Source organism: Mobula hypostoma, chromosome 3 (assembly GCF_963921235.1).
Source record: "Mobula hypostoma chromosome 3, sMobHyp1.1, whole genome shotgun sequence".
NCBI lineage: Eukaryota > Metazoa > Chordata > Chondrichthyes > Myliobatiformes > Myliobatidae > Mobula > Mobula hypostoma.
Window position 1 is genome coordinate 192,837,604 of NC_086099.1, and position 20,819 is coordinate 192,858,422.

Genomic DNA, 20,819 nt, shown 5'->3' on the forward strand with positions numbered 1-20,819 from the left:
CCTCCAAGGCCACGAATGAAATCAAGGTAGGGCTGAGTAATTTGAGATGCAATGTCCTGTCTGCTTACGAAATGTGTCCATTGGCTGATAGAGATAATTTGAAATGCAAAGTGTTACACAGCTTTCATTAGTGTGGTCCAAATACAGGCTAATGGAATTAGCTCAGTTTGGGCTTCTGAAGGACCTGTTTCTGTGCTCTGTTTGTGGTGAGTTAATGAAGAACTGATCCATTGACTGACAGTGAGTTACTTGTGGATTTATTTTGAAATATGCTTGTGACTAATTTTTATTTTGGTGATGTGATGTTAAAAGTGATTCATAGTCTAAGCACATTAGAGTGTAACCAGCTCTTTGTGTTAAAAAAGCAGCAGAAATGGCTTCTATGATTTAGAGCAAAGCTCATGGTTAATCTAACACGATGATAGTCAGGACATTTGCAACCAATACAGCAGATTTATTACAGGTCTTGGATGAGTGGACACAATGAACTGTGGGGCCGTGGAAATGTAAAACAGATGACGTTGGAGTTCTGGCATTTGGTTCCCCGTCCGTAGCATTTCAGGTAGACAGGGTGGTTGCTAGCCTTCAGCCATGATTGAATGGCAGAGCAGACTTGATGGGCCAAATGGCCCAATTCAAGTTCAAGTTTATTGTCATTCAATTGTACACATGTATACAGCTAAACAACAACTTTCCTCAAGGACCAAAGTGCAAAATGCAGTGCATAAACCACATAAAATAGCATTAACACTATAGTATCTCCAAGGAAAAAGTATTCTGAATACATAAAAGTTGACATAGAGTGCATATAAAACATAGTCAAATATACAACAGTATCACTGCCATAAATACTGTGTACTTGGTAGTAGAGCATTCTGCCTGTACATCTTATGGTCTTAATGGTCTTCAGTCATGGAATTGCATAAAGAAGTTGGGATGGTATGTTGTGTATGAGGCTGCATTTGGAATATCATGTTCTGTTTTGTTCACCCTGCTATAAGACAGATGCCATTAAGTTGAATTAGTGCAGATGAAACTTGTAAGGATGTTACCAGGACTTGAAATGGATTGTGGAGAGAGGATGGGACTTTATTCATTGGTGTGTACAAAACTGAAGGTTGATCTTGGTGAAGTGTATAAAATCATAAGGGGCGTACATCAGGTCAATGTGCCCAATCGTTTTCCCCACAGTTGGCAAATAAAGAACGAGAGGGCATAGGTTTATGGCAAGATGGGAGGGGTTCAAAAGGAACTTGTTGCGCAACTCTTTCATCGAGAGAGTGGTCAGTATATGGACTCAGCTGCCAGAGGAATTAGTTGAGGGAGTTACGTTAACAATATTTAAATAATGCTTGGTTAAATTCATGGGCAGGAAAGTTTGGCAAATAGAACTAGCTTTGATGGGTCTCCTAATTGGCATGAACCAGTTGAGTACTGTGCTGTTTGTCTCTAATATATGCAGTGACGAAGTTCTTATTTGGATTTGTGTTTGATTTTTTAAAAAAATTTCTATACACACTTCAAGATATGTTAGTTGGTATAAACAAATTTACCATATTTTAATCTGATTTTAATTATGCAGAGTTGCTTTACAAAGAGTAGGCTTTGTGGTGAAACTGGACAACAAGAGGAAGTGTCACGTAAACTGAATAAGCATTTTGAAAGTATTTGACCTTATTTCATAAGCTAGCTGGGAAAGTCAAGCTGTACATTATGCAATGTTGCATGAAAAGAATTACTAGCATAAGTTTGATTCATTGTGCCTTTTGATGAAAACTGAATTATGCTACAAATCCAGCTGCATAATTTGAGCTGATCAGACCATGGTATCTATAAGGATCATTAAGCAGGTTGCAATTTAATCAGAGTTTGGAATCTATTTCTTGGCTTTACACAGTTAAAGATATTGGATGACTGTCTGAAGTATAAAAGAAGGTGCAAAAACAAAAGGAAATGGTTTGTGGTTTAATAAATTAGTTTGGAGGGCTGAAGGATAAGTAGCATTGTTCCTTATTTGCAAGGAGCTTTGGAAAGGTTTCTATTGGTTTCACTTACCAATCTGTTCCTCCTTTGATCTGCCCTGTTTCTTGAAATTTGGGAAGCGTGGCAAACCAGTGTAAACTAAAAAAGGGGAATTTTTTTTTAAATGGATAAATCCCTGCTTTAAAATATGTTTTCATCTCCAGGAAGGAAAGTTATAGCTTTCGCCCATTCACAATCTCTGTTATAATTGAAGGTAAACTCTTTCAAGGTGAATGGGGTTGTATTCCATATTTTTAAAAATTTCCATTCTCGCCAATCCAAATTAGCTTTTGGAGTATTTTTAATGGGACATTTTCCATAGGTGTAGTCTACACTGAGTTGCTTTTAGTCCGTTACCAGTAACCCAATTTCAATTCTGCCTTCACCTACAATTCACTTCCCAGACTGTTCAATACCAATAACATTAGCATTGCAGTCACTGTGTAACGTGAGCAGATGAACTGAAATGGTAATTAATCTTTTTTTGTATGTATATGTGTTGATGTTAGTTGACAAAAAATATTGATCATGGTTATAGTAGAATTCCCCTTCTCTTCAAGAACCATTAAGGACTCTCCGAATGACAACCTGAACTTCCCGTGAAGGTTCCAATCAAAGGGAAACATCCATGGCAGTATGCTACCCCATTGAAGTTATTAGCCTAGATTTTGTACTCCAGTGGCTGGAGTAGGACTTGAATTCATAACCTTCTGAGACAAATGAGGAATTAATTGAAGGTAGATATAGATTTGCTTAAATTACTTCCTAATCAAAAATGATAGGCCAAATCTAATTTCAAGAATGGGTGGGTGGATTATCACAAACAAGCGAAAGTCTGCAGATGCTGGAAATCCAAGCAACACACACAAAATGCTGGAGGAACTCGGCAGGCCAGGCAGCATCTATGGGGGAAAAAAAAAGTACAGTTGACGTATCACATATTTCAAAGGGTAAGAGGCATTGGCAGAGTGAACATGAGTAAGTGCTTTGAACACTACCTGGGGCTGGTGATAGAGGCAGATATATTAGAGATTTTTCAGGGACTCTTAGATAGGCACATGGATGATAGAAACATGGAGGACTAATGTGGGAGGAAAGGTTAGATTGATTTTAGGGTCAGTTAAAAGTGTGGTGCAACATTTCAGGCCAAAGGGCCTGCATCATGCTCTACTGTTCAATTAAAACCTGCTTTTTAGAATGCATAGTTTAAAATAATCTTGATATTCAAATCCCTCTAAAGGCTTATCTTTTTTCCCCATCTTCATAACCTTTACCAGTCTTCCAATCTTTAGGTATCAGAGTTTCTTCACCTTCAGCCTTTTTGCAAGTTATCGATCTCCTTGATCTACTGGTGATCCATTATCAAATAGCTATGAGAGGCTGTGCCTTTTTCCCCTCCTTCCAAAAGTAATGAACTTTTGTTTTTATGAGTTCCCTTGTGTACAATTTTGCACTGTGTTTTTCGCAGTGAATTTTGCAATGTTCCTGAAATGGGCAAAGTCAAAAGTAATCCAGCATTCTTGATAAAATCAGATCATTGATACATCCAGTATACAGCAGCAGCTAGAGAACCAGTAAAAAGTAGAGTCGACGTTTCAGGCTGTAACCCTTCGGCAGGTCTCCTTTCTTCTTTCTTCCATGGCCTTCTGTCTCTTTTACCAATCAACTTCCTAGCTCTTTGCTTCATCCCTCCCCCTCCAAGTTTCACCTATGGCTCTCCCCACCCCCACCATTCAAATCTACTCCTCAGCTTTTTTTTCCTCCAGTCCTGCCAAAGCGTTTCGGCCTAAAACGTCAACTGTACTTTTTTTTCCGTAGATGCTGCCTAGCCTGCTGAGTTCCTCCAGCATTTTGTGTGTGTTAGTGTGTGGATTATGTAAGGTTAAAGTTGGAATAAAAGTGAAAGGAACGAGTCTCAAACATTCCCACTTCCAATTTCAGAGCCATGGATGAGTGTTATTTCTGTCTGTTTATAATGAAGAAGACTGCTTTCGTTTTGGCAGCTATCCTGTTTTTATCTGGAGACATCCTTGTCTCCTCAGGACTAATCAAAGTTGCCAGTGGATTGAAATGGTAAAACTGTGAAGGAGTAGCCTTTTTGCTGTGCTGCTTGTTGGCTCTGGGAACTGCAGTGGGAAAAAAAAGGGTACTTTAATTAAGTAACTTCCACCACAAAATGAGTCATCTACCATTTACTCCCTTTTCCATACTGACCATGAATCCTAACCATAATCTGTAGCAGGATCTTCTCATCTCTGCAAAGAAGTTTGAGTGTTTTTGCGGTCAGTGGCCAATTCTGAATACTATTCTGTTTAGCATGGTCAGATCAACATATGTAAAGCCTATTTTGTAGCTGCTGTAGACAGTCTCTGTTGTTAATTTTGTTCCATATATAGTGCAATCACTTGCTGCCTTATTGTCTCAATAATTATCCTTAATTGCACTGGAACTGAGCACAATTTCCAGTTCAAACAAAGGTGAAAAATAATTGTGGACTAGTGAGAAATACTAGTGGGATGTCAGCAAGCACTTCTTGCCTGTTACAGTGTGTGTCCAGTTAATTTATTTTCCTTTGGTGTTTAAATGAATTTAAAAATTCGGTCCTGACTCGTACTAAGAGAAAAGCATTGTGGTAAAATGCCCATCTCTCTGAAGTAAATGTATACAGTGGATTCCATTTAAATGGGCCATCGGTTAATCAATGCAGCTGCTTTCACAACTCTTAAAGAACTAAAACTAATCCAGAAAATAGCTGAATTCCCTCTGTTTATTTGAGACACGAAGCCGCTGAATTGGGGACAGGAGACGGTTGCCGAACAGTTCCGAACTGGCATCAGTCTTGTGTGCTTGTGTGGCCGTTAGACACTACACCGTGCTTAGAGCGAACAATTTTTAAATAGGCAGTTGCCTGTGTTTGTGTTTGTCACTGATAGCTAGTGAGAAATAAGCTGAAAGACAATTTAGAACTGCGGTTTCAGGCATTCAGGCTTGGAGATACCAGAAAAGGCCAGGAGTGAAAATGAAATGATTTCACTACTTCAACAAGTTAGGAAACATGAAGAACTTGAAGGTATCGACAATGATGTTGATTGTTATCTTTGGTCCCCACCGGACACTCGGCTCTTACCTGTGGCTCCAAGTAGCTGTTTGCATGAGACAGCGGCCATACCCTGTTACACCGCTTTGACAGCCAGGTGATGGTAGCCGTTGGGTCTCGTACCCCAGTGAGATAGGGACATGCGTTTCCTAGCATGCAAAGTCTGCTCCAGCAGACTAGGTGGATGAGATCTACAGTGGGATCCAACGCCCAGGAAGCCATTTCTGCAACGCTACGTAGAGAGAAGCGGTATTCATGGTCATCCACTGCAACCAGGGAAGACCCCACTTGTGATGTCTTCTCATACCACTGGACCCAGATTTCCAAGGTCAAGAGAGTGGAACTGCCCCATTACAATGGCTTTTCCACTTCAAAAAGTCTCCTGCACAGGTTTCCTGTCATCGTCAGATATGATGAACAACCACCAGTAGTATTGGTAGTTTCCTAATTTGTTCTTTATTTCATTTAAATACATAATTTGTTACTCAGTTAAATGGTAGTTTGTCTTTTTTATACCTTTTTGAATTGTTTTCATAAAACTTCGGCTCATTGGGGCAGCTGTTTGGTTGGTGCCAAAATGTACTGGTCCTAATGTGTCCCAATTAACCAGAATCCAGTGTATTTTGAATTTAAGATCAGTAGTTTAGCATCACCGCATTTTATTAGTACCTATTTTCTTCTCTCCTCTTTATTGTACCCACGTTGCAAATCGTGATTCAATCACTTTCATCAAGTTTATCACATATTTCAAAGGGTATGAGGCATTGGCAGAGTGAACATGAGTAAGTGCTTTGAACACTACCTGGGGCTAGTGATAGAGGCAGATATATTAGAGATTTTTAAGGGACTCTTAGATAGGCACATGGATGATAGAAACATAGAGGACTAATGTGGGAGGAAGAGTTAGATTGATTTTAGGGTAGGTTAAAAGTGTGGTGCAACATCGCAGGCCAAAGGGCCTGTATCATGCTGTACATTTCGATTAAAACCTGCTTTTTAGAATGCATAGTTTAAAATAATCTTGATATTCAAATCCCTCTAAAGGCATATCTTTTTTCCCTATCTTCATAACCTTCACCAGTCTTCCAACCTTTAGGTATCAGAGTTTCCTCAACCTCAGCCTTTTTGCAAGTTATCGATCTCCTTGATCTACTGATGATCCATTATCAAATAGCTATGAGAGGGTAGGCCTTTTCCCCCCACTTCCAAAAGTAATGAACTTCTGTTTTTATGAGTTCTCTTGTTGTATACAATTTTGCACTGTGCTTTTTACAGTGAATTTTGCAATGTTCCTGAAATGGACAAAGTCAAAAGTAATCCAGCATTCTTGATAAAATCAGATCATTGATACATCCCGTCAGTATACAGCAGCGGCTGAAAAACCAGTGGAGTGTTAAACTGCAAACATGAAAGAGGAGATTGCAGCAATAGGAAGTGGTAGCTGTGCACTAGTCCTCTGGTTAGCCACACAGTTAGTCAGTCTCTTGATACTGGTCACAAGGTTCAAGAAGATCATTTGTGTTCTGGAGGCAATGTAGAAACCCACATTGATGGGCCCGAGCTTCAAAGCTTTGACTTAGAACCATAGAGTAACACAGCACAGAACTGGACACTTTGGTCCAATTTGTCCATGCCAACCATGAAGCTAGTCACATTTGCCTGCAATTATCCATCTAAACCTTTCATATCCGTATACTTATCCAAAGCACCCAGGACATCTTCATGGAGCAGTGTCTCAGAAAGGCAGCGTTCATTATTAAGGATCTCCAGCACCCAGAGCAAGCCCTTTTCTCGCTGTTACCATCAGGTGGGAGGTACAGAAGCCTGAAGGCGCACTCTCAGCGATTCAGGAACAGCTCCTTCTGATTTTCCATCCGATTCCTAAATGGACATCGACATTGGACATTGAACCCTTTAACTCACTTTTAATATATTATTTCTGGTTTTTTGCCCAATTTTTAATCTATTCAATATACATTTAATGAAATTTATTTTCTTATTTATTATTCATATAATTTTATTTTGTGTTTTTTTTCTATATTATGAATTGCATTGAACTGCTGCTGCTAAGTCAACAAATTTCACCACACGTGCCAGTGATAATAAACTTGGATCTGATTTTGATTCTGATGCCTTCTAAATGTTCTTATTGTACCTGCCTCAGCAATTTACACTGGTACCTTGTTCCATAGAGGCACCAGCCTCTGCAATGAAGATGTTGCCTGTTTGGTCTTTTTTTAAATGTTTCCCCTCCCACCTTAAACCTACGGCCCTCTTGATTTTAGTTTCCTTTCCCTTGGAAAGTTGTAGGAAAAGCCTGGAGAGATGTGATCTTTGCACCCTGGGAAAGATGACCGAAAGGCAAAAAGTTAATGTTGTATAACACAGGTGCAAAAATAAAAATGGAAAACCCAGAATATTAATCATAAAACTGTATGCTCAAGACAAAGGGGCATAGACTCAAGACATGATGGATTGGACTGTGTTCACAAGCCTGCAATTGGCATACCATGCTGTGGTGTACTGGTTACAATGCTTTCAGTGGTGACTGGTAAGAGTTATGAGGATATACTGGATTTCTTTGGAAATCTGCTAAAATGACCAAGGACCCTTCCACACGAGTTATTCTCTCTTCTTCCTTCTCTGAATGAGCCTATAAAAGCCTGGATGTACATCTCAGGAGTCTCATTGACAGCTTCTGTCAAACCATTATTAGACTTTTGAATGACTTCTTGTTCACTTGATCTCCCAATCTATCTTGTTTTTGCTTTTGTTCTTTACTGCACTTTCTATCTAACTATAACACTAAATTCTGTTTTCTTTTTACTATCTCAATGTACTTGAGTCTGGCCTCATCTGTTTGGATGTCATGCAAAACAAAATCTTTTCACTGTGTCTATGTATATGTAATAATTATAATGAAGCAATCAAAGCAGCCAACTGAACTTTGGTCAGGCAATTCCTCTTTAAGCTGAGACAATTTATTACCATTTACAGGAATTATAGCAGAGATAAATAACTTAGTCAATCTTAGGAAATAGTTGGATGCAGAAATATAACGAATTAAAACTAAATTTAATTTGTTAAATTTAATTTGGAAAAGGCAGGTAGGTGATCAACCATGATCTTATGCAATGGCGGAGCAGGATCCACGGGCCGGACTCTTGCTCCAATTCTTATGTTCTTGTGTTCTACTATGCATGGATAAATCAAGATGGAAAATCTATTTGCATTTCAAGCTGCACGATAGTGTGTATTAACAGTTATAATAAATGTTTTAATTTTGTTAACTTCAAGTTCTGAGCTTCCCAGTTCCCCAGCTACTCAAATGCTGATGCTTATTGGTCTCCTGTGTGCAAGACAACAGGCTATGAAGTGTTGGGGAAAAAAAACTGTTAATGGTCAACATTAACTCAACTGAGGAAAGTCATTATTCATGAATTTTTCTGCATTCAATTCAACTTCTGCCAATCTTCTGCCCACTTGTGTTCTGTAATTTTTGAATTGCCCACTCAAAATTTTATAACTCTTTCTCCCTTGCTCTCACTTGTACTTCCGTGCTTGAAATCTACCTCCCCACCCTTTTGCTCTTAGAAAATAACCACTTTGTTAATCCAATGTAAATCAGGAACCTTATGACCAGTCTCTGAATATATCACTCAGTAGCAATCCACTACAATATCATCTTTTATTCCCTCCCTAACCCCCAAACCACCCAGCATAAATCCCAAATCAGTTACTTTATTCATTTAATTAAATAAATATGGAAATAAAAAAGCCAGTCGTTAGCAATAACAGCTATGAAAATACGAGATTTTTTGCAGGAAATCTGCTATCCTTCCTCTGACTGGAAATTGTGTGACTTGATATTCATGACATGACCGTTCTTGTAAAATGGTTCTATCAGCCACTCAGTTCAAGGATGGTTATGGATGGGGAATAAATACTGACTTTGTTTATGAAGTTAATGAAAAATCTGTCCCTAAGAAAGATGATAATTGTGGAATAGCTCCTTATTATCTAGAATGTGGTGTGAAACGGGTCCTACCAGCCCAATGAGCCATGCTGTGCAGCAACCCACCTATTTTACACTAGCCTAATCACAGCACAATTTATAATGACCAACTACCCTACTAACTGATGCGTCTTCGGATTGTGGGAGGAAACCTGAGCACCCGGAGGCAACCCGCATGGTCACAGGGAGAATGTCCATTCAGACGGTGCCGGAATTGAGCTCTGAGCTCTGATGCCCTGACTGTAATAGCATCACACTAACCACTATGCTACTGTGGCATCCTTCTTAATGCAGCATTCGTGACAGGAAATGGTACAATCACAACAAACAACCATTACTAGGAACCAAATTTTTATTGGGTATGTGGCAAACCTGCTATAAAAACTAAGTGTCACAAGGAGAAGGAGGAAATTGAAGACCAGGCACTGCAGGACAGGAGGATGAAATGTTTTCATTTTATTTCCCCTGCTGGTGTAGCTACCAAACTTGTCGCCCACTCCACATTACTTCCAAGGGCCACATCCTACCAACCTGCAAATTGCTCCCTGTCTGAACCATCTGTACAAAGTTCAAAATAATCAAAGTACATTAACGTTACCATTTGCAACCCTGAGATTCATTTTCTTGCAGGCATACTCAATAAATCCTTAATAGAATAATAACCACAATGGAATCAATGAAAGACCTCGCTATCTGGGTATTCAGTCAGTATGCGAAAGACAACAAACTGCAAATACAAAAAGAAAGAGATAATAAATAAATAAACAATAAATATCAAGGACATGAGATGAAAGTGAGTCTATAGGTTGTGGGAACAGGGCAAGTTAAATGATCCCTTCTGGTATAAGAGCCTGATGTTTGAGGGGTAATAACTGTTCCTGAGCCTGATGGTGTGAGGCCTGAGGCTCCTGCACCTTCTTCCCAATGGCAGCAGTGAGGGGAGAGAGGGAGAGAGCAGCTCCATATGGTTCTCAATATGGGGCAGGTGAATCACAGCGACGTTCTGCTGGCTGCATACAATACTTCTAAATATACCTCTTTAATTACTGTACAATGTTATTCATTGAGAGAGTACTTGATACCTTCAGTGGAAATTTATCCAAGAGGCACGCATATACAGTGGTTTGTCAAATCATGAGAGGTGTAGATGTGGTTGTTGTTCAGACTTCTCCCTAGAGTAGGGGTGTCTAAAGCTAGAGGTCACAGTTTTAAGACAAGAGGGAAAAGGCTCAAAAGGGGCCTGAGGGGAAAATGTTCCACACTGAGAGTGGTGGGTATGAGGAATGAGGAAGTGGTAGAGGTAAAAGACATTTGGACAGGTAATGGATAGGAAAGGTATGGGCCAAATGCAAGCCCATAGCCTTAACTCAGGTAGCCTTAGCTCAAGAGGGTCTACAGGGCCGGTTTCTATGCTCCAAAGCTCTGTGGCTGTGACAGTGACTACTCTATGAAAGTTGTCTTTATCAGTATTTGAGTGCTAGACTTGCGATGACTAAGTGGGCCATCAGTGAAGGGAATCAGTGTTTGAATATCATAACCAGGCTGTTGTAGCTCTAAAAATTCAGCAATTCTTCCTTTTTTACTTAACTCCAGCTATGTGTATTTCTATTGTCAAAGCAGCTTTATCATCCAAGGCTAAGAATGAAATCAAGATGTACTGAATAGCTTAAAATACAATATTCTGTTTGCTTACAAGATGTGTTTGTTGTTTGAAAGAGTTTTAATTTGAAATGTGAACTGCCAGTACTAACTGCAGTAGAGTCATTATCTTTTGAATCCTGCCACGAATATTGTTCCATTTGAGCAGTAACTTTACTTCAGAATTGTTTGACGTGAACCAGCTGTTAGTAACTCCTCATGTCATATTTCGTCACGTCTTACTACTCATTACAGGTCCACGCCATCACTAAGGTGGTTTATTTCTAGCTCTGTCACATCACTTTATTTTTCAATAAAGATCCAACAAGTTCCCCTCCACCATCACCCTCCTCCACCTGCCAGAACTGGTCTTCACCCTCAACAGTTTTTCCTTTGGCTCCTCCCACTTTCTCTAGACTTGAGGGGTAGCCATGGACACTGGCATAGGCACCAGCTATGCCTGCCTTTTTGTTGGCTATGTAGGGCAGCCCATATTCCAACCCTTCCCCAATAATGATCCCCAACTCTTCCTCTGCTACATTGGCTGCATTGGTGCTGCTTCATGCACCTGTGCTGAGCTGGACAATTTTATTAATTTTGCCTCCATCTCTGGAGATAAACTGTCAACCAAGTTTTTAAAAATAAAACTACCAATTCCAGCAGTTATCTTGTCTGTACCTCTTCCCAGCCGGTCTCCCATTAAAAATGCTATTCCCTTTTCTTGGTCCCCGTTTCCCTGCTGCATCTGTTCCCAGGACGCAGCTTTCCTTTCCAGGACATCCTCCTTCAAAGAACAGGGTTTTCCTTCCTCCACCTTTGATACTGCCCTCACCCACATCGCCTCCGTTTCTAGAACATCCGCTCTCGGTGAAGTATTTCATCTTGTCCTTGCCTACCAACCCATGAGCCTCCACATCCAATACAACATTGTCCACAACTTCCGCCACCCCCAAAGGGATCCGACCACCAAACATATCTTTACATCCCCTCCATCTCTCCATTTTCCACAGGGATCGCTCCCTCTGTAATTGTCCTGCCCATTTACCCCTCCCTACTAATCCCCCTCTCGACACTTAGCCAAAGTGCTAAATCTGCCCAGTCACCTCTATTCAGGGACCCAAACAGTCCTAGGTGAAGTAGCACTTCCCTTGCAAGTCTGCTAGGGTCATATATTGTGTCCAGTGCTCCCAATATGGCCTCCTCTACATTGCTGAGGCCCACCGTAAATTAGGGGACTGCTTTGTCAAGCAACTCCACTCCATCCCCAAAGCGAAACTTCCAATTCCCAGTCCTGTTCTGACATGTTGGTCCATGGCCTCCTCTTGTGCAACAATGAGGCCACCCTCAGGGTGGAGGAGCAACACCTTGTATTCTGTAAGGGTGGCCTCCGACCTGATAGAATATTGACTTCTCTTGGTTTAAAAAAAACTCCTTCACCCTCCCCTCTTCCATTCCCCAATCTGACCCTTAACTCTTCTCACCTGCCTGTCACCTCCTCCTTGGTCCTCTCCTCCTTCCTGTTCTCCTTATATGCTTCACTGACCTCTCCTACCAGACTCCTTCATCTCTTGCCCTTTACCTCTACCATCTACCTGACTTCACCTATCTCCTTCCAGCTATCCACCTTCCCCTCCCCCCAACCTTTTTATTTGGGTGTCTTCCCCCTTTCTTTCTGGTCCCAAAGTAGGGTCCCAGCCTGAAACATCGACTGTTTATTCATCTCCACAAATGCTGCCTGACCTGCTGAGTTCCTCCAGCATTTTGTGTACATCACTTTATTTGCTGAACTTATCCATGCCTTTGTTAGCTCTAGGCCTGGCTGTTCAAACACGCTCCTGACTGACTTTTCCTTTTCCACAGTTCAAATGGAGGCCATCTAAATTTTGCTGCTTTTTTTTTGTAATTTGCCCACTGAGCTTGTTGATTTGCTTTAGACCCCGGTTAACCAGCACCTTGATTTTAGTGCTTTAGACCCCGGTTAACCAGCACCTTGATTTTAGTGCTTTAGACCCCGGTTAACCAGCACCTTGATTTTAGTGCTTTAGACCCCGGTTAACCAGCACCTTGATTTTAGTGCTTTAGACCCCGGTTAACCAGCACCTTGATTTTCGTGCTTTAGACCCCGGTTAACCAGCACCTTGATTTTAGGACTTGTATTTGGTTGCAAATTCACTGCAGAATCCTCCATCTCTCACCTATCCTTGAAACTTCATCCAGCCCTGTAATCCTTCCAGTTATGTCTGATTCTGACAAATTGTTCCTCCTCAAACAACACACATCAAAGTTGCTGGTGAACGCAGCAGGCCAGGCAGCATCTCTAGGAAGAGGTACAGTTGACGTTTTGGGCCAAGACCCTTCGTCAGGACTAACGGAAAGAGGAGCTAGTAAGGAGCTTGTTTTGGGCTGAGACCCTTCATCAGGACTAACTGAAAGAGGAGCTAGTAAGGAGCTTGTTTCGGGCTGAGACCCTTCGTCAGGACTAACTGAAAGAGGAGCTAGTAAGGAGCTTGTTTCAGGCCGAGACCCTTCGACAGGACTAACGGAAAGAGGAGCTAGTAAGGAGCTTGTTTCGGGCTGAGACCCTTCGACAGGACTAACGGAAAGAAGAGCTAGTAAGGAACTATATAAGTAACCATTTGAAGTGAAACTTTGTGAGATGACACCGATGTTTACCCATACTTTTGCCATGCTTTGTGTAGTGTTCTGGCCCATTTAAACTTGCTTCCCTACTTGAAGCCTGATTTTTAGGTTGATTACAAATGAAATAGAAATGCTAACATTGGATGTCAACACAATGAGTCACTGTTGATCTCCAATTTATTTTCCACTGTTGTTGTGTTACTTGCACTTAACAGGACTTGTGGCTGCTTATCCCATGGCTTAAATGAGGAAGGCAGCAATACATTTTAGATCCAGGAACAGCTGCCTTAAGGTTTTGCAGTATCTGCATTTTTCTTGTTAACAGCTTTCTCCCTGCCAATTACAGCCGCATCTACCTTTTTGCCAGAATTCTTTGATGCCATCGTTAAAGACCATATGCTGTATTCACGGTGTGCATTTTTTGACAATTATTAAAGTTGTCATTTTCCTTGTCACAGAAGCATTCAAGGCTTCTATTGGCGACGTTCGCAACCATAACCTGGCAGCAGTTGTCCAATGTGTTTGTGAACTTTCTCAGCTGTCCCATGAAAAGACACTTAAGATATTGCAATTTTAATCAGTGTTTGGGATTCCCAAATGGCACACTGGCTTCCTGTAATCTTAGCTTGTCCCACTTCAATGGGAAAGGATGCCATTCTGTCAGTTACGTAGCTCAATTATGACCAGCAATTTATTACATAACGTGCCTTCATAATCTTAACAGCAGAAAGGTATGTCTTCGAGAGGTGATCTTTAATGAAAACCATCAGTTGCAGCTGTAGCTGACAGTGATGTTGCAAGAATCCAGTTGTAGAATGCTGGAGTGAAGGATATGTAGGAAAGCAAAGAGAGATTGATTAAAATGAGCTAAGAATCAGATTTATAAAGGTGCTATTAAGATGCGCAAGTTTGAGTTTAAGTTCATGTAAATAGTATTGGGATCATTGACCAAATCAACATTGATAGATTAACTCTTGCCGCCTGGAGTCATTGAAGTAAAGGTAGCTTCACATTGCTGTATCAAGACCAATGACAATGATGAAGAATCACAGCTGCGGAACTTGGAAAGAAACTTGCTGGCACCCTTGAGGTCACGTGTTTGGGGTCTGCTGTCACAGTAGACTCATTGAGCTGCTGTAGTACACTTTGAAAATGACACAAGCTGCAGCCAAAGTGTAAGGTTAGGAGATTAGCTTTATTTGTCATGTGTGTATTGAAACATACAGTGACATGAGTGATTTGCATCAGCTGCAAACTCAGTTTGACAATGTTTTGGAACAGTCCACAAGTGTTGCCATGTGTTGCCATGAAGCATTGGAAAGGGTACAGAGGAGATTTACCAGGATGCTGCCTGGTTTAGAGAGTATGCATTATGATCAAGGATTAAGGGAGCTAGGGCTTTACTCTTTGGAGAGAAGGAGGATGAGAGGAGACATGATAGAGGTGTACAAGATAATAAGAGGAATAGATAGAGTGGATAGCCAGCGCCTCTTCCCCAGGGCACCACTGCTGAATACAAGAGGACATGGCCTTAAGGTAAGAGGTGGGAAGTTCAATGGGGATATTAGAGGAAGGTTTTTTACTCAGAGAGTGGTTGGTGCGTGGAATGCACTGCGTGAGTCAGTGGGAGAGGCAGATCCACTAGTGAAGTTTAAGAGACTGCTAGACAGGTATATAGAGGAATTTAAGGTGGGGGGTTATATGGGAGGCAGGGATTGAGGGTCGGTAGAACGTTGTGGGCCGAAGGACCTGTAATGTGCTGTACTATTGTATGTTATGTTCTATGTTATGGTGCAAACATAACGTGCCCATAACTTATTACCTCTAACCCATACATCTTTTTTGGGAACGTGGGAGGACACTGGAGCATATGGAGGACACTCATGCAGTCTTGGGGAGAAAGTACAAATTTGTTACAGACAGTGGCAGGAATTGGACCCTGATCTTCCGATCGCTGATGTTTTAAAGTGGAGGGAATGAAAGCTTACGGTGAAAGATTAGATGTTGATCAAGTGAGCTTTCATGGAAGCTGATGTGTTATTGCAGATGCCTTCCAGGAAAAGAGAGCTTCTGTCACTCAGCTAACTTACAGATGAGTGGGCTTTGTAAAGAGTCACTCACCAGAGGATGCTTGTTTTGTAGTGAGAGGCACTGTCGTTGCCTAATGTTTCTGGTCAGTCCTGGAGTCTTGGCAGTGGCATTGCTGCAAGTGTCCAGGGAAGATGGTCAGAGACTCTCCAGTTAGCAATAATCATTGTCTAGTATTTGTGTGGCTGTCACATGAGATTGTAACTAAATATTGGCATAGTCTTATTGCAAGTCAGCACAACCTCTTTCATTTACTGGAGGAACTCCAAAAAGAATTGTGTAATCATCAGTGAGTGTAAACCCTTAAGAACTTATGACACCTCTTCACAACCTTTGAGCAGCCTGCAATTCACAGTAAATAAGTGTCTTTGAATTCAACTCATTTTCCAAAAAAAAATACAAGATTATGTAGAACAAGCCCTCAGACTAATGCAATAATAGCCAAGTAATCTAGTACTATTGATTAAGGGATAAAGGAATAAGCTTTGCCCAGAACTGATAATGTAAATTCCCAACTTTCATTATGATATTCGGTAGTGTAGTGGTTAGCACAACACTTTACCGTACCTGTGACCAGGGTTCAATTCCCATTGCTGCCTGTAAGGAGTTTGTAAATTGTCCCATAATTAGGCCAGGTTTAAATTTGGGGATTGCTGGGCGGCACAGCTCAAAGGGCCGGAGGGCCCTATTTCATGCTACATGTCAATAAATAAATATTTTGGATCTTTCACATTCCAAATGATAGGAGCTCTGACAGTGCAACATTCTCTCGGTACTGCACTTAGCTAAATTATTGCATTTGTATATCTGAGGTGAGTTCAGCATGCAGTCCCTGATTCAATGTTACCATTAGAGTCACAACTAAAAATAAATTCTTATTCATTTTTATTAGGCAAGCTGTTAAGAGTTTAGATCCAAGACAGCAGATGGCGATAAGACAACCTAAGTGAGTAATATGACTGCTCCTGAAGGTTCAATGAATTCCTCCTCCTCTTTATTAAGTTTTAATGTTGCAAAAATATTTTGCATTACCTGTTTAGGTCAGATGTTTAGATCATTTGCTGGCATTCTAATTAATGCTGTAATTTTTTCGAAAATGTTCTGCTTTCTAATGACCAGTGTTCTCAATACCAAGTGTTCTTTGATATTAGGAGAATAAGGCTTGCCTCAAACTACATATTGCATTTTCCTGCCTGCTAAGTGGAAACTTGAGCTATCTCTTTAATATGATGCCAAATATGAGGTTTCCTTTGGACTCACAAGAAAAACTGGAAATCCTGTTGTGAAGTGGATGTAAAATGATGAAAAATCAGCATGTTGGTATCTAACAAATGGAAAAACAGGTTTTCCTTTTTGGTCGAGATGTTTTGTTGGTTTGTGAGGATTCCCATTTTAATGAAGTCCCACCATCTGCACTTTTTCTCTGTAAAAGCTGAGGTTCGTTATGACTAGAATTAACTCCTGCCTGAGCAAGGAATTGCACCGGCTGCAATTCACCTCCCACTGTTACTGTTACATTCCGCAGCAGTTCAAATCTCACTGGCTCTCCATTCTGCTTTGGAGCACCTAGACAAATGTAAGACATGGGCCAGGCTACTGTTTATCAATTACAGCTTCACATTCAACATCAGCATTCCCTCAGTACTACTGAACCAATCTTCATATTTGGGCCTCTTTACTTCCATCTGCCACTGAATCCTTGACTTCCTCATTGGGAGAAATCAAAGCCAGCTAATAACATCTTCTCCTCACTGGTTATCAACACAGGTGCACCTCAAGGATGTGCTAATGAGGAGGTTTACAGGAGTGAGATGCATTAACTAGTTGAGTGATGTCACGACTACAACTTCGCCCCTAGATCAGCAAGACCAAGGAACTGATTTGTGGACTTCAGCTAGGGCAAATCATTACTTTATTAAAATGGCAGTAAATGAGTATGTCCCCATGAAATTGTTCAGGGTTTATCCCAGTCAGAAGCCCTGGATGAACAATGATATCCAGAAACTGCTGAGAGCCAGATCAGAGGCATTCGAGTCCGGAGATCAAGAATGCTACAAGAGGTGCAGGTATGATCTCCAGAAAGCCATCTCATGGACAAAGTGGGGATTCCAGACTGTACTGGAATCAACAAGGATGTTCGTCAATAGCTTTGGCAGGGTTTGAACGCCATAACCTCCAACAAAGTTAAATCTAGCGACATGGGGGACAGCAGGGCTTCACTTCCAGATGAGCTCAATGCCTTCTATGTTCACTTTGACCACCAGAACAGGGAGGAACCATCATGCTCCCCAATATCTCCCAATGATCCTTTGGTCTCAGTATCTGAAGCTGCCATGCGGGCTGCCTTCAATAGAGTGAATCCAAGGGAAGCATCCGGTCCAGATAACTAAGTTCTGAATACCTGTGCTGACCAGCTGGCTGGTGTGTTTCACATATCTTCAACCTCTCACGCCAGCAATGTGCGGTCCCCACCTGCTTCAAGCAGGTTTCAGTCGTACCAGTGCCCAGGAAGAGCATGGTGACCTGCCTCAATGACTATCGCTGGGTGGCACTTCCATCCACAGTGATGAAGTATTTTGAGAGGCTGGGTGTTGAAGCATATCAGCTCCTGTCTGAGTGGCGACTTGGATCTGCTCCAATTTGTCTACCAAAGCAACAGGTTCGCGGCAGTTGCCATCTCATTGGCTCTTTGCATAATCCTAGAATATTTGGACAGCAACGATGCATACATCAGGATGCTCTTCATCGATTACAGCTCAACATTTACCATTATCCCCTCAAAAGTAATCAATAAGCTTCAAGACCTGGACCTCATTACCCCATGTGAAATTTTATCCTGGATTTCCTCAATTGCAGACTCCAGTCGGTTTGGATTGGCAAACACATCTCCTCCACAATCTCAGTCAGCCAACACTGTGGGGCTAAGTGCGGCTGCAACACCATTTTCAAGTTTGTTGATGATACCACTGTCGTGGGCTGTATCAAAGGTGGTGATGAATCAGCATACAGGAGGGAGATTGAAAATTTGCCTGAGTGGTGTCATTACGACAGCCTCTCACTCAATGTCAATAAGGCGAAGGAACTGATTGTAGACTTCAGGAAACAGAAACCAGAGGTCCATGAGCCAGTAATTATCGAAGGATCAGAGGTGGAGAGGGTCTGTAACTTTAAATTCTTGGGTATTACTAAAATCAAGAGAAGATGCACCGGTCCTCATTGACAGATAAGCGACCTCACGTTTCTTGGTGTCAACATTCCAGAGGATCTAACCTGGGCCCAACACTATGATGTAATCACGAGAAGGGTATGCCAGTACTTCATGAGGGGTTTGAGGAGATTTGTAAATTTCTATAGATATATGGTGAAGAACATTATCACTGGTTGTCTAACCAGCTGGCATGGAGGCTCCAATGCACAGGATTGCAAGAGGCTGCAGACGGTTGTAGACTCTGCCAGCTCAACCAGAGGTGCTACCTTTCCTCCCAGCTCCATCATGGACACTGCTTTTCCCACCATCAAGGATGGCTTTAAGAGGTGGTGGCTCAAGAAGGCAATATCCATAACACTGGACAACATTTTTTTTTCAAAAGAGTTGCTTCCTCAGAATTTTTTTGTTGTTCATGCTACACTGCTTGAAACCAAACACAAATATAATTTCAAACTACTTGTATTACAAAATTGGAGAAAGATGAAATTAACTTTTATTGGATATAATGCAGTTAACTTCATAACAGTGCTGATGCTTTCCTATAGTTCAATTGTTAGGGGATATTCTGGAATTAAAGTTTATAGTGAGCATCAACTTCAGCAACCAATCTTTAGACCTGAATGTGGATTGTAGATTAAATTTGAAAGGCAGCCCTATTTCATAGAGCAGTGGACAGCACATAATTGAAAAACCAGGTATTGCTGATTAACATTCATTTTGGGTGCAAAGAAGGTGATGTGAAAATTTCATGTAATTCAAAGAAAGCATTGTAGATACATTGTAAATATAGAGTTTGTCTTTGATCTTTAGCATATGAAATGTCTTGCATTATTGGGTCGAACAAGCTTCTTCCTCCAGTGAGTATCTCATTTTGTTGAATGAAAGACTGCTGTTATATCTATGAAGCTGTGTCTCTCCGGGTGACTTTGTTCACGTTACAACATTTAGGGGCTCGCCTGGGATACCTTTGTGACCCATTGTGTGGCCAGCGACCTCAGCAGTCTGAGCATTTTAAAATTAGCACTCACACTTGGACCTTTTCGGGTGGCTGACTATGGGATCGCAAGCTGTCACGAACATGGCAGAGAGCTGAACTAGTAGTGTACATGATGTGTATTTATGTAAGAGACTAAACATTTTTGTGTTGGCTTGGTGAGACAGGGCCTCCAGTTGCGAAGCATAGTTACTGAAGGCTTGAGACCCCAGTGGGGGCATGTATGCTTGCTCCAAGAACTGTATTTTGACAGACGCTTTTGCAAGTGTGTGTGTTTTAGCAAAACATCTGTAGCCTTAGTGCCACAATTAGACGCAAAGGAATCCAACAGGGCTGCCTTTTAAACTTAATCTACAATCCATATTCAGGTCTAAAGATTGCTTGCTTAAATTAATGTTTGCTATATACCCTAATCCCAGAATATGTCCTAACACACCAAGTTAAAATTGTTTTGTTACTGATTTTTGTTTGTACTCAGTGCTGAGCTTCTTGCTTAAGTGACTGACAATAATCAGCTAGCATTGATGGATTCCAGTTGCCCTGACACAGTTTCTCCATGACCGCAATATCCTGGTGAAACCTTCCACCACGCTTGTCAGCTGATCAGTTCATCATTATTTTCTTTTGCACTATTTATTTATTTTTTGTTTTTCACATTTTTTTGTCTTTGCACTGTACAGCTTCTACATATATAAGTGATAAATCTGATTCTAGTAGACCTGGTGAATATTTGCAATGTACTTCATTTTAATTTATGAAGTTTTTTATATGGAATGGGAGCATTACTTATCTAGTGTGATCTGGTTTACAAATTATATGTAATTTTAAAATCTAAGATGATTATGCTGAAAATTTGTGTGCAAAATCGAAATGGACCATAATGGCAGGGAACTGATGGAAGTAAGCTGGTATTTGTTTCTAATAATCAACTTCAGTTTTTGGCTCCAAGTTACGGTATTGTGTTTAAAATATTTACCTTTTCCTTTGAATATGCAAAACCTGTGTATAAGATGCATATGTTTTCTCTCTCCACGTGCGTAATTTTTACAGATAATTATCATGCTATCTTTTTAAGATTCCCTGAGGTAATTTCCAAAACTGGAAAGATCAGTTTCAC

At 41.0% G+C, this 20,819-nt stretch overlaps 1 protein-coding gene across 15 annotated transcripts in view; it reads left to right on the forward strand.

The window, feature by feature from the left end:
- svila (supervillin a) overlaps positions 1-20,819 on the forward strand; it is a 268,368-nt gene that overhangs the window by 34,857 nt on the left and 212,692 nt on the right. For 2 of the 15 annotated variants that reach the window (XM_063044309.1, XM_063044320.1), the window contains exon 2: positions 16,393-16,446. The exons of the other annotated variants lie outside the window; for them this stretch is intronic. The gene's annotated coding sequence lies outside the window, so the exon portion shown is untranslated. The remainder of the gene's footprint in view (positions 1-16,392; positions 16,447-20,819) is intronic. 15 annotated transcript variants of the gene reach the window in all.